General features: G+C 35.5%; 2 protein-coding genes across 10 annotated transcripts in view; one reads left to right on the top strand and one right to left on the bottom strand.

Annotated features, from left to right (window-relative positions):
- LOC126759943 (monocarboxylate transporter 5) overlaps positions 1 to 14,823 on the top strand; it is a 272,426-nt gene that overhangs the window by 92,487 nt on the left and 165,116 nt on the right. For all 4 annotated transcript variants that reach the window (XM_050475193.1, XM_050475192.1, XM_050475182.1 and 1 more), the window contains one exon: positions 1,755 to 2,204. The gene's annotated coding sequence lies outside the window, so the exon portion shown is untranslated. The remainder of the gene's footprint in view (positions 1 to 1,754; positions 2,205 to 14,823) is intronic.
- Positions 1 to 14,823, bottom strand: part of LOC126759941 (mucin-5AC) — a 129,590-nt gene that overhangs the window by 102,944 nt on the left and 11,823 nt on the right. The window lies entirely within an intron of this gene.

Raw genomic sequence — 14,823 nt, 5'->3', positions numbered from 1 at the left:
AATTAATTGAAAAATAATAGGTAACAGATCTTCGGAGCCATTACCGATTAATCAAAACAATTTGGTCATAAAAACTGTTCGCAAACGCATTCGCAGTTATCCCCTTAGAATACAGAAAATTAATGAAGAGAAATGATTATATCGCCCAGATCAATGCACAACTTATTCGAGATGATCTCTAAATGAAGACCTATTATGACCTGTAAATTAGGCTCAACACATACATATGACTGCTTCAGTGGCATGCGATTAACGGTCATGAATGTATCCTCATTGCAGTTGAATATTTCACTGTTGAAAAAGTTTGAAATAAGAAAACGAAAAAAACTACACCAAAAGCTTACAAAGAAAGCCCAACTTGATCACCATCCAGCTGCTGTAATGGTTTGGTGGCGAGTCTCCTGTAAAGTAATAACACATTTTCACTTCTGTGAAAGAGGGGTTAAGAATGAAGCAAAAGTGTGTCAGTGAGATACTTTAAAAAGCGTGGTAAAACAGTTAATTGTTACTCCCTTTCGATTGAGAGCATTGGATCTTCCAGCAGGATACTGCTACAGCATACAAGAGAATAACCACCCAACAGTGGTTTCAAAGTAATATTCCTGGTTTCATAGCTGCAGTTGATTGACCGTCTGGATTTTTATATTTGAATGCACTGGACTGAAGTTTGTGGTCATAGTGGGAAACGTGATCTGTCGAATAACCTGCAGAAACTTGAGCGGCTTCAAAAGCTCTTTCGTTCGATCAGCGTCGTCAATACCAATAGAAACTGTGCGTGATGCTGTTGGTCAAAGTTCAAATCATTTGAGGGCTTGTGGGAAGGCAAAATGTGACCACTTCGATTAAAATTTTGCACAGCGCTCATTTAAGGAGATAAATAGGTTTCATAGATTTAAAAACTGAATTTCTTTAACGTGTTATCGATTTCTAAACATCATTTTTGTTTAAATGCTCAAGCTGATACTAGTAATAGTTTTGGAGATATAATATAGTTATAACCTTGTTAAGTTGTGAACTCGAGTTCAGCTCCATAGCCACTTAACGCAATAAATTGCTTCCAAAGTCGGTTGTCAAGATTTCTCGCGAAATACTCAACAAGATCGAGTATTTCTTTATTTAATAATGAAATTTTACACAAGTCTTCGAGATATAATTTACAAGGTCTCGTACGAAGTCTTTGTATTGTTTAATTCCAACTATTAAAAAGAAATCTTGAGAAATTTTCATAAACATTTGCATTTTTCTGTAAAAATGTCTGCCAAAAATACAATTTTCACTTTTTTTTTTGTTTTTGTTCGTCCAACACGGGACGGGACGGGATCTTAATTAAAAGACGTATTTTTTCATTCTACAACGGATTATCCTGTAAGAAGTTCTGCTTCTTTTCTGAAAGCCTGCCGATTTGACGTCGTAATGGCCGAATTCGTTTGAAGATAGCATACAATTTTTGGAATAATAAATATTTTTTGTAAAATATTTGATTTTTTTGTATAAAAAAGTTATTAAAAATAGGTCGGTAGAATAAATATGCAAAATGTATTAGCCAAATGTATGAATTGAACAGATTGTCATTCAATATTCATATGCGAACATAAAAATGGCATGGTGGAGGTTATATAACTATTCAGTATATTTTCATATAATAGTGTTTTCAGATCTTGCTTGTTGATGTTGTCAAAGTACAGTAATCACGAATATTAAAAATTCAATAAATTTAACATATTTTTTCCATTTTTTTTCATTTTTTCTTTCAGCTTAAATTTAACGAAACAAAAAAAGTGTGTTGTGAATGGACTTAACCTCACCTAATAACAAAACTAAGTTGAAATATATATATACTTATATATGTGAATATGAATTTATAATGCACCGCTAAGCAAACTCAATGAAGCTAAGAAAGCAAACAATTTGATTTATGACTGCACATATTACTCATACGCACCGCCTCCTCACACAGCAGCCGCATTTAAAGAAGCGGAAAAATATATGAAATCTGTTTTCGACGACTGTCACACATAAACTACACACAACGCAGATTCAATAAGCAGAGAAGAAGTCAACAGTGAAAAACCACAATGTCTGAAAACCGCAAGAACCACAACAATTGCAACAACAACTGCAACGGCCACCAGCAATTGAATGCCAAATAGTAACCAACGGTTATTTTCAACTGCTTTTGCAAAATTTATTATGTTTACACAAGGGTAAGTCGATAAATATGTACATATTTGTGAAGCTCATAAATTTATTGTCTGTATGTTTGCATGTATGTGTGTGTGTGTGTATGGATTTGTAAGAATATTTGCGCTTAATGCGAAAGAGCAAATTGATTGCCCTGGTAGTTGTTGTGTTGTTGTTATTGTACCGTGTCATATTGACTTAAATTTATTTGTCGGGCGTAATTGTGGCTGACGGCTGGCGTAATGATCCGCAAAAATGTGTCAAAAAGTCAAATTGTCGTGAAAAGCTTTCGTTCGGAGAAATGCTTTTTGGACTGAGTGGGGTTAAGGTGGTGAAAGTAAATGTTTGTGTAGCGAAGAAGAATTTAAAATAATGAATTTTGAAATGATTTAAATTGCAGATGAAGAATTGTAATATTAATATTTATTGATGCTTTTAAATTAAATTAATGCTTTGAGTAAACCTACAGCATAGGAAGATTGGAGCTACGTAAACTTCTCTAATGTTTATGCAAAATTTGACTCAATCATTTTAGTGAACACTTATAATTGAGTAAAAGTTCTGAAATTATATATATGTGTAGATGTCACATTAATATTGAAGAAATTTTATTTTTTTATTCTTTCTACGCAAACCTTCATCTATTTGACTAAAAGTTTATCCTTACAAAAATTGATTAAGTAGTTTTGTGACTACAGGCGGCCGCACTTAGCAAACTATTAGGTTCATTGCACTCTCTCATGGTTACCAAATTATGTCTTATCTGACAACTCAGCTGTTCAATAACTCCTAATTTGAATCATTGGAAACCATGGAATACATCCCGTTTCATCCGGTTGAAGGATAGAGTGCACGCTCTGCACTCCGCTGAATCGACTTTTCCATCGATCGTCTTAAGAGTAGACGCCATGTACTCCTATAATATGACTAAGCTCCCTTTTGTGTAGAAATACAAACTTTTTGGACTATCCACCATCAACACTACCACTAAGTAACTTTGTAGTATGCCCGCCCTGCTAAGTTTCTTTAGAGAACTTCAAACAAGCCTCGCAGGAGCTGAATGAAAATTGAATAACCTCAGTGTGACTTGTGACTTTGTATTGGCGCTAGAGACAGCGTAAATTGCCATTTTGGGTGGTTACTGTGGGTAGTTACTAAAAGGTCTATGGACGTACTGGTTACGGCAGGAGCAAATTTAGCACCTACTGTTATGCTCACAATTTCTGCTTGAAAGACTGAGTTGTGGTCATTTTTTTGAAGTAAACTTCCCGTATATGGATTACTACAAAAGAAGAATGCTCCTGTTTCACAAAATTATTGTTCCAATATTCTACACTGGGGAATGAAAGCGATTCGCTTAATTCTTCTTGAGTATTCTGTTATCGGTCGCATTGCCAGCTTAACCGGAGTTCATTACAAGTTCTAGTAGGATAGAATGCCCGCAGTGACGCCTAACATAGCTTTAATGGCCTAAAATGATAAGCCGGCTGGCTACAAGCATTACCTCATCCCTCACCTGTATGTATATTGGCCAGATGTTCAGACTAACCTCTATAGCTTTTATTGAAGTAGTTTTCATTGCGTCCATAATCCCCTACAAGTATCCTCTTAGAACCCTTTTTACGGCACTTTTTCGATAATGAGATCCACCGTACTACTGTGATCAAATTGAAAGGCGTACTCGATTTCAGCCCATTGAATATTGATATTGTATTGTTTTAAATAAGGTTTTGCCAGTACCAGAAGGTATTTCCCGAATTTTGATATTTGCAACTTGCAAGAGCATAAAATGTTCAGTTACAACCAAAATTAGCCCTCCTTACTACAAATTTAATTTTCACTGCTTTGATTTGGTTTCTAATGTATATTTTGTAAAAAGTGGCAACCCTTTTGAATTTTTACTCAGTATCATACGCAACAATAACTTTCACACAATTTTTAGATACCAATCCTTTTATAATTCTTTTTGGAAATCTAGCAACACCAAAATTTTATATAGATATCTCAATATTACAACACACACACTTATAAACACCTACTTATATAGCACTTATTATTGCGAAAAATGAAAATAGCAATAATAATGTACACGAAAAACTTCACATTTTCATCAAATGAAAAATTATATTGCATTATAAAGACATAAAGGTGAAAAATCGCACCCATTATGCCCCCATTTTCACTGCTCAAATGAGCTATTAAACTCTAGCGTTCATATTTTCCTTCATTCTCTGCGCGTTCGCCATTATAAAAGTTTGAAATTCAATGCTTGTGCTCATGCATATATTTACGCCACTGAAATGCTGAATATAAATTTATGGATATTTCTAAGCAAGACAATAAAAGTCAAAGGCGCGGCAATCTTTCATCATTTTGCAATTTTATTGACGTTAAAAGTGTTGGAGAGCAATATTCCGCAATAATAAAACATAAATAAATACCAATGAAGAAATGAGGTGAAATAACGGTATATTAAAGATGGCTGTCGTTCCGAAGGTTTACTTGCGCGCTTTTGCGGTCCGAAAAATGGTTGCGTATACGCTGTGGAGTACACACAGCAACCGCGGTATGGAGACAATGCGGCGCGCTAGCAATACTAAATAAACATAAGGCAAAAATTTGCAATTTTTATGCTCAACAGATGCCAGTAATATACATTTTTCTATTTTTTAATAATTGTTTTTTATTATTTTAAATTTTTTGTTTGCTGTTTATTATATTTTAGTGAAGTAAAAAATTTATGAATTTTACATTTTCTAAAGGAAACTCTGCTTAAATTCAAAACACTTCTTCACCTTGGCAACGTCTTAGCAGCAGAAGCATAGCACAGCAAGCAGCTTGCCAGGCATCTTCACCTGTGGCGAAATTGCGGTCAGCAGGCGATAGCGAAAAGCTACAAAAGCAACAACAAAACGCTCGCCACTTGCCAGCATAGCTGCACTCGAATATTTTATTTATGAGCTCACCCACATAATTATCGGCATGATTTATAGCAGTTTCACCAAGGTTTGGTGTTTGTTGCCAACAACAACTGCAATGGAAAATGAAATTTTGTTCGCGAAGAAAAGAAAACAATAAAAGCGTATGAAAATTGTGTAATAACCAGCAGCGTTGAAAAGCGAGAGCGCAAATTTGCATGCAATTCATGAAGCTCCAGCTGACACTCACACGCACACACATACATATACATGTGTATGCCTTATATCATATATTCAAAGTCAAGCCACATTTAATGAATTATGTGACCTTTGTGGCCAAAATTTTCCACTCACTGTTTGTTGTTGTAGTTGAAATTTTCTTCGCTCATACTAGTTAAAATTTTTTGTTGCTTTCCATCTTCTACTTTTTAACACTCTACTCATACAACGGTTTTTGGCTCACAATTTTGCTCAACACTGTGTTTTATTTATTATGCAAATCTCAATGGTATCATGTCGACCACTTGCTTACAATGTCCTTTTATCGGCAATCAACTGGGGCCACCTGCACGGTGATTTATATACTCCAGTGACCGTGTTCTGCCACTTTAAATGCTACTGGTCTATAATAAATTTTGTGCTTAGTTAAGCCAAATATGTGAGTGTGTCACAACGGAAGCCGCCATTTAAGCAATGAGGAGGTGAAAAAAAAATTAATTTATGTGGCACCAAATTAGAAGCTAGTGTTAGCTAAGATGTTGACTTTAGTATGAGTGCTGTTATAACCTATTGAATCAAATCAGTTTGAGGTTAGATGGAAAGTGAAAACTTTAATGAAATTATTTACATTCTTTCCTTTTTCAATTGTTTTTATTCTAAGTTCAATAATTCTTCATTTTATCAAGAAATATATTTTTATACCCTGAACCAGGGTGTGTTAAGTTCGTCACGAAGTTTGTAACACCCAGAAGGAAGCGTCGGAGATCCTGTGAAGTATATATATAAATGATCAGTATGTTGAGCTGAGTCGATTTAGTCATGCCCGTCTGTCTGTCTGTCGGTCCGTATATATCCGTCTGTATATATGCGGAGTATGGTTTTGAAATTTTGCAAACGTCATTTTCTTTTCAAGAAGCTGCTCATTTGTCGGAACTGTCTATATCGGACCACTATAACATATAGCTGTCATACAAACTGAACGATTGGAATTAAGTTCTTGTATGGAAAGCCTTCACATTTGACAATGTATCTGCACAAAAGTTGGCACAGGTTATTTTTGAGGTCAATAATGTAATCTCCGAAGAAATTGTTCAGATCGGCTCACTATAGCATATAGTTGCCATACAAACCGAACGATTGGAAAATAGTTCTTGTTTGGAAAACTTTTGCATTTGAAAAGATATATTCACGAAATTTGGTACAGATTATTTTCTAAAGCAACAATGTAATCTCCGAAGAAATTGTTCAGATCTGTTAACTATAGCATATAGCTGCCATACAAACTGAATGATCGGAATCAAGGGCTTGTATGGAAAACTTTCGCATTTGACGTGGTATCTTCACGAAATTTGACATGGATTACTGCTTAAGGTAATAATATAATTTCCGAAAATTTTCTTCAGATCGGATTACTATAGCATATAGCTTCCATATAAACACATTCAAAATCTCTTTAGAATTATGCAGTTGCTTTTAGGTGTCTTCAAGCAAGATCTAAGAAAATTATGCATCACCATAATTTCACAAAATTGGACTCCTTTGAGCTAACACTACCATGCTAACGCTGAATCAAATTTTTCCTATTTTGTTGTAAGTATCGCCTGGGATGGTCTTCACTGACTTCAGCAAATTTTGTGTTTTTTCATTGTCAAGCAGTCCTTTTGGCGACTTCTGCTCGACATTATTTTTGCAAAATAATCAGGGCTTTTGGTACGAGTTTAACATTGGCATGCTTCATACCGAAAACATTAACCAAAACATGCTGAGGCAATCTATAGAAGATGTTGAATCCTCTGTTATCTCTATAATGAAAACATGGTAATTTTTAAGCACTATTTTATAACTTTTTTGATATTATAGAGACACCTCGCATGATGCAATTTTTACAGGACTTCACAAGCTTCACTGAGCGTTTTTTGCTACTTAAATATTCGTGTTCGTTATAAAGTAGACTTCCCAAAACACTTCTACATCGTATTTAATGATTTTATAGCTGTGATTCCAGTGAAATCACAATATTTTAAGCGCGTTTCTTATTAAATGTTGCTTCCATTTATCGCGCCCCTTCTTGTTGCATCTGCTTTTTGAATAATAAGTTAACAAGTAAGGAAGTTCGGGTATAAACGCATATTTCATAATCTTGCAACTTGTAAGGATTAAGACCGGAGTAATACTTCCGGGCACATAAGGCTTATTAGCTATGTGGTGTATAGGGAACGTTTTTAGCCTATTTTATTTATTTTAAGCACAAAGATGCACCATTATTATAAAAGCACGCTCTTTCAACTTTATCAACATATCTTACATATTGGTTGATGTATGCGTTATAACGGGTTTTCAATAAGAGCACTAAAAACTGGTTTCTCATCCAATGCGGGCCAAAATTATTCGGTTTTTATTGGGCGGTAGCGATTCCCATTTACAGTAACGCGCCGGTCTTAATTATTACGGAAGAAGTACGGCTCAATGAACCCGCCAGCCCATAAACTGCACCAAACCGCACTTTTTTCGGTATGCAATGGTGGCTCATGAAGTACGTGTGGAATGCTGCCTGACCAAGAGTGCATATTTTGCTTATTGACGAAGTCATTCAGACAGAAATGAGCCTCATCGCTGAAGATGATTTTTCGATGAAAATTCGGATAATTCTCAAGTGGTTTCTCAGCCCGATTCACGAACATACGACGATTCTGGTGGTCAAGCGGATTCAGTTCTTGCGTCGGTTTGATATTGTAGGGATGTAGGCTAACATCTTTTCAGCACAACGTCATCACAGGCCTCGTACAGTAATGGACCTATCGGTTTACTTTTTTTTTAAGCTTATTGAAAAACCCTGCCAAAATCACCCAGAAGTTCGAAAATCTTTATATTAGCTCTGTGCGGGATCAAGAAAGTAATAACCCAAGGCAAATCATTTTTGATACACCGAGATAAGTATTATCAAGAAAGAATTCTGTCTGAATTTCAATTGTATATCTTATACATTTACCGATATTTTTGGTAAGCAGTCAACTATAGATGCTTTGGTCTACATATTTGGTACCTAGGGGCTTAAAACGTTTGGTTTGGATTCCGACAATTTTTGGTCATTAAGTGGGATACTTAACGGGAATTTCTAGTGCGAAATTTTACACCGTTATATTATATGATTCTCGATTTGTTTACTGGAAAATGAAGCTGTAAAACGGAATTGAAAATTCTGTTATAAGAGGAGTAGGCGTGGTTTTATTTCGATTGCGCTAAATTTCGCACTGTAATATGGGAGTGTGAAGTTAATATTATGTCCCGAATTTGGTCTGATTTGACCTCAAAGTGGGCGATGCCACGCCCGTTATGCAATCTTGATCCTTTAAAGCCCTCTCAGACCATTAATGTTTACACAATTTAATGTCTCTGGCGTAATTAAATATTGTTTTAACGATTTTAGTGGTTTTTAATAGTCCCCTTATATGTGAAGAGTGGGTGGGGTTATCATCCGGTTTCAGTGGTTTTAACACTGTCGGCAGAAGTTGTTATAGTATTTGAGATTGGTTATTGTAGCTTTGTGGCATTTGGAGCTATGTATATAGGTTTTTGTTTAAAAAGTTTGTGTGGGCGTGGCGGTGATCCGGTTAGACTCATCCACTCATTCTTACTTTTTGGAAAGGAACACATTTATTATGTTTTACTCAGATATCTCAAATTTCAATCAAGTTACAGCTAGCATGGACGGACGGCCGGGCACAAAGACGAACAGATATGCAGTCACCCGGATTTCAACTCGTCTCGTCATCCTTATCATTTATATATATGTATCCCCATATCTATCTTGATTAGTTTTAGGTTATACATACATATAACCGTTATGTATTAACCGAGTGTATTATATTATATATATAATATTATATATATAAATACAATTTAATTCCAAAATTCTGTGTTACAATATAATATATTGAGATATTTTCATAATAATTTTAGCTCATTGAAAAAATTATTGTTTATGAAAGGAAACGTAACATCCATTTCCACCACTCATAGAATCCATAAATATTTTAATGAACTAAAATTGCACCCTCACAACTTTTATTGAATGCCTTCCCTACGAAAGCTATCGTCGTTAGCCTTGACTACCACCACCCGCTGTCGGTCATTGCTCCTTCGTCTGTATTCATTTTATCGCCTCTTTTCAGCTAATACTGACAGTAATGCGCTGAGATATTTTATGAAATATTTTATGCAACATGTCATTGCCACAAATTGCTAGTAGTCCGCTGCACGTGCGCTGTGTTAAGCCATTAAGACCACTCTTCAGCTTTCTGCGTTCTCGCGTTCGCCTGCAACGTTCCCTCTGCACACTGCACCCCACTTGCCGCACGGCATTTTGTTTCCCAACTTTCGCTGAATGCAATTTGCCAAAGTGTGTCAGTGGGCAAATACTAAGCCTTGCCAGCTACACGAAGCAACACGAGGAGACGTTGGGTGGGGGGTATTGACAATGAAGGACAACGCGCCGCAATGAGTTGGTTAAGTCGCATTTATGTGCTTGCGCTTGTTGTTGGCGGCTTCGTTACTAGGTTGTTACACATTTAGACATTTTTTATATACTTATGATTATATACATGTATATGTATGTTTATATGTAGGTATTAATGCAAATACATGTGCATGCAAAATAGCATTTCCGCTGCAAACAAAAATAACTAAAGAGCGCAGCGAGAATGAAAGAAAAGCAGAACGCGACATTGCCGTTGCTCTAATTTCGCTGAGCGCGCCGACATTTCGGAATTTCCGCACGAACGCGCTTTTGCTTGTAACAAGCGTTGGCCTTCTTACTGTAGTATGCATATATGTATATATACATATAAGTGTGTGTGTATATGTATTGTGAAAGTGTGTGTGTGGCATTTTCCTCTGCCTCTGCCTGTTGGCGCGTCGAAAAGTGCATTGTAATGCACTACACACACATTTTATGCATTATATAGGTATATATGTGAGTATTTGCCGCCACATTGTTTACCGCATTGTGAACGACATGTGGTGGCGCCGGCTGAAAGTCTCGTTACCACCAACAACTACACTCATAAAAGTACAAAATCGTGTGTATTTAAAGTTTTTTATTACTTCTACTCGCTCCTATGCGGTCGTGCAACATTTTTAACCGTTGACGCTTGTGTGGCATGTGCCACAACTCTGGTCGCCTCAGCTTGCATTTGCTTGGCAAATATTTCTTAATTTAACAAATTAGCGCCAACATGTAATTTACAGCAATTTTAGCGTTAATAATTTGCATTCATGGCGCTATTGCACGCCATCAGCTGCTTTGGACGGCTTAAGTGGCGAGGACACTGCATAAATATTTCATTTCTTTGCCTGAGTGTGTGTATGTATGTGAAAATGTACATATCTTTTGGTTTAAAACTTTTACTATGTGAAAATGGTAAAAAAAATTTAATGTGTAAGATAACTGTTGGCATTCTCTGCATACGAGGTTTTGAGCCTTACTTAGAAAAGGAGCATCTGAGGCGCTAAAGGATTTGTCGCTTCTCAAAAATGAAATGCCATCTCATGAAAAACATTAATTTGGGTTGTTGCGAGATAATAATATCTTTCACAAATACAAAATATTTCTTACAAGAGAGTTTCAGTTTGAATGGAAGCTATATGGTATACTGGTCCGATATCGGGGTTCTGAGTGGCTTCTTGGAGAGCGAAGGACGTGTGAAAAAATCTGAGGGACGAGTTCCGTATATACAGGCAGGCAGATGGACAACACCACTAAATCGAATATATATTTTATAGAGCTACCTTCAAGCTCTCAAGGTACAAATTTCATGGTATGCTTATAATGAAAGTTCTAAGCAAATATCAGTCCTATTTGGAATTAGTTGGAATTTATCTATTACACATTGTATTATACGCGAAAATTGTAAATAAAAATATTTGATTATTCATCAATATTTATTTTGTCGCCTTCAAAGTAATCCCCACCAGTGAAAGTCAACGTCTTATAAACACTTTTTGGGATTTCATTCAGCTCTTTCGGCGAACTTTGTTTTATCTCCTCGATCGACTGAAATTTCAGTTTGGGGAACAAGAAAAAATCACACGGAGCAACGGTAAAATCTGGTAAATACGGTGCTTGATCGATGGTATTCATTGCGTTTTTGGCTTTTAATTCAGTCACAATCGTGGATCGATGCAGGGATGTATTATCATTGTGTAAAATCCATGAATTGTTGTTCCACAATTCCGACCATTTTTGACGGATGTTCTCATATAAACGCCTCAATACGGCCAAATATGTAGAACTCCTTATTGATAGTCTTTTCCTTCGGAAAAAATTCATTATACATCAAACCACGAATATCGAAAATAACAATGAGTATCACCCTGATCTTTGAGCGGCCTTGGCGTGATTTTTTTCGTTCCGACTCGTTTTTACTTTCCAGTCCGATGACTGTTGACTTATTTGCATGTCAAACTCATAAACCCCTGACTCATCCGCAATTATAATGCTCTCCATGAATGTGGGATCGGAATTCGCACAATTAAGCATTTTCAAAGAGATCTGTTTAGGGTACTTTTTTTGAAAAAAAAATCAGCTTTATAGGGACGAGTCGAGCAAGAACGCGTCTCATACATAAAATATCTACTAAAATCATTCGAACTGAGTTGTGACCGATGTCGCGCTCTGTTGCCATCTCGCTAACACTTGCCTGACGACTTTCAAGCGCCATATCCTTCGAAGGTTGTCCAGAACGAGGCATGTCTTCAACGATCTGTTGACAGTCGTTGAAGGCTTTGTACTCGTAGGGTTACGTTTTTGATAAAACTGAATCACTGTAAGCCTTTTCCAATATTTGAAACGAATCCGCTTAGGAAATTTGATTAGAAATACAAAATTTTAGACAAAATTCTTTGATCGGGATTTTTATCCGTTGTAAAAATCGCAACGCACTACTGAAGTGCACTGACTTAAGCAGCTGTTGTAACCAAGCTCATCATATTTGGCATTGTAAGTAAGTTTTTTTCTGAAATATCATATACCCGAGGAATTTATTTACAATTTCAGGTTGCGTTTTTGTCACAATGTAATCTTGGGTTAATTATAATACATCTGAGTCTGCTTTAAAATAATACACAAAGATCTCTGTATTTGAACTGCCACAATTAGAAAAACCATAACTTTGAGTTTCTGTAATAGTAAAAGTGGACTAAAAACTGGTCTAAAAAATGCTTTTTTACTAGCTATCTTCGATTCGTTATTTCTCAGTAATATTTAAGAGACTGCGGATACGCCAGAAAACATGTAAGCACCGGGTTGCAACACAAGTGCTGTCCGTTTGTTTGATCATCTGGTATGGTTTGGGGTTTAACATAGGAATTGTTTAACAAGAGAGCAGTGGCATAAGAGCGAGATCTTAAATGGCGACCCTCGAATATCTGGTATACCTGATATTGTAACAATCTATGTTAGAATAGTCGATAATACATATTAGTTTATAGGGAAATTTTTCATTAAAAAACTATATTTAATAATTGAAAACTGACTTGTGAACAGCAACATCATTTACTGCTTCGGGATGGTTGAAGCCGTCGGCTCACGTTTTCAAAGCCTTTGCAAGATTGATAAAAGGTTAAACGCTTAAAGGCAGAAATTATGGAATCAAAGTTTAAGTTTTTAAAATTTTTAATTTGAGTCTAAGTTAAGCCTCAATTTTCAGTGTATTCAGCATATATAATATAATAGACTTAGACTTTACTTTAGTACAGGTAACTGAATGCTCTAGGCTTTCAAAACCTGCCTCTTTGTCATTCTGTTTAAATAGCCTTTGAAGTTGAAATCTTAGTGTTCTCGTTAACCACCACCATTAAGGGGTCAGTAGGGTAATCTGGCCGGGTTTTTGACATATTTTTTTCATAGAAATTTTTATTCTACAATAGAACTTTTTTCACATCTCATGAGGTAGTATATCGTGGAGTGTATAAACAAATCTTTTCGGAATTTATTGATGACATCTGTTGGAGAAATGGCTGGGTGAATGAGATGCGTTTTTTCACTGACGAACACGATTTATCATGTTTGGATCATTTGAATCACATTATTCTTAAAAAGTACGTGATTGGTTATCGTCCCTACTAGAATCATGAAAAAATATTGAGAAATAACAAAGTAATTAACTTTTTTTTTTAATTTTTCCTCATGTTTTTTTACATAAATTTTGTCATAACATTATCAATAAATTATAAAAAATTGTAAACCTATGGTCCCTACTAGCTAGGCGTTTTGTGAACATTAAAAAAAAAAATTAAGCAAATCGGTTGAATAGTTCGACCGGAATCATGTTAGCCAGTTTAAAAAATTGTGTTTTGAGAAAAACGCGTTTAAAGTTTGAGGTGTGCACTCCGAGCTCTCCGAACGTCGAACGGTATTATTATTTGTGTGCCTTTTTCGAAACCTTCCAATGGTAAAGTGGGTTTCTACATTAATTCTAAATGCAAAAAATTTTTTTTTTGAAAAAAGATTACCCTACTGACCACTTAATAATATCGCAAAATAGTTCAATGTTTAGTTTTGTAATAATACTAGGAACCACTGTTAAACTAACGTGACGCAGATAGCTCTTCTTTTTGTTTCTTTTGATTATTAATCTCTCATTGCTTTATCTTTAGTATCTATGTGTGTATGTGTGTAGTTCTGGTATGGTGTTAGAACTTTTTGAAAGCGTCAAAGATGCAGAGAGGCTCGTTAGTTAAAGTACTAGACTTTTCGCGACATATCCGTAGAATAAATTTCCTTTTTTAATTACTTCGCTTTACACATGGCTGTGGACGACGTATATACTGGTTGTGGCAAAGATAATTTCGTAATTTTTTTTATAAAACAACTACCTACAGTCCTATAATATATTTTATGACGGCCTTTTGACGCTTCCATACAAACTTTTCTCATTTACTATGAACTGCTTGTTCTGTGTTTTAATCTTAAGCTAGAAAAATTTAGAACTTCATAAAAAAATCTGACTATTTTAAGATAGACTTTTAAATCGATGAAAATAACATGGGCGTTAGGTGATATCTCTTTTTCAAGTTTTCTGGACTTGATGTTCTAGTTATTGCTTGTTATGTTGCTGATACCATTAACTAGAAGATTGCAGAACTTTCCAAAAATTAAGAAACTATATCCAAATCTCTAACTCGAAGATTTCTTAGATTAATAGGTCGTTAAGTAAGACCCGCCATTTTTCGTAACATTCTCACAGAAGAAATCTACTTCTGTGACTTCTTAGCTTTTTGGACGTCGAGAGGCTCTAGCTCAACCTTAGCTGCAAGGTAGGACGGACATTTTGCAAGTCGAATTACCTTGGTCAGTTTTTTTTTATGTAGTAGGAGTTTATTGCACCGAGTTCTGTGATGGTACACTATGAAGAAATCGTAAAAGGTGATTATTGGAGATCTGGAATAACTTATAAATGAAAGATTAAGGGTTAATAAATATTGAGTTAAACACTAAAAGAAAATC

This window comes from Bactrocera neohumeralis, chromosome 5 (genome assembly GCF_024586455.1).
Source record: "Bactrocera neohumeralis isolate Rockhampton chromosome 5, APGP_CSIRO_Bneo_wtdbg2-racon-allhic-juicebox.fasta_v2, whole genome shotgun sequence".
Classification (NCBI taxonomy): Eukaryota; Metazoa; Arthropoda; class Insecta; order Diptera; family Tephritidae; genus Bactrocera; species Bactrocera neohumeralis.
Note: the sequence above shows the minus strand (reverse complement) of the source record. Positions and strands in the feature narration are given on the sequence as shown.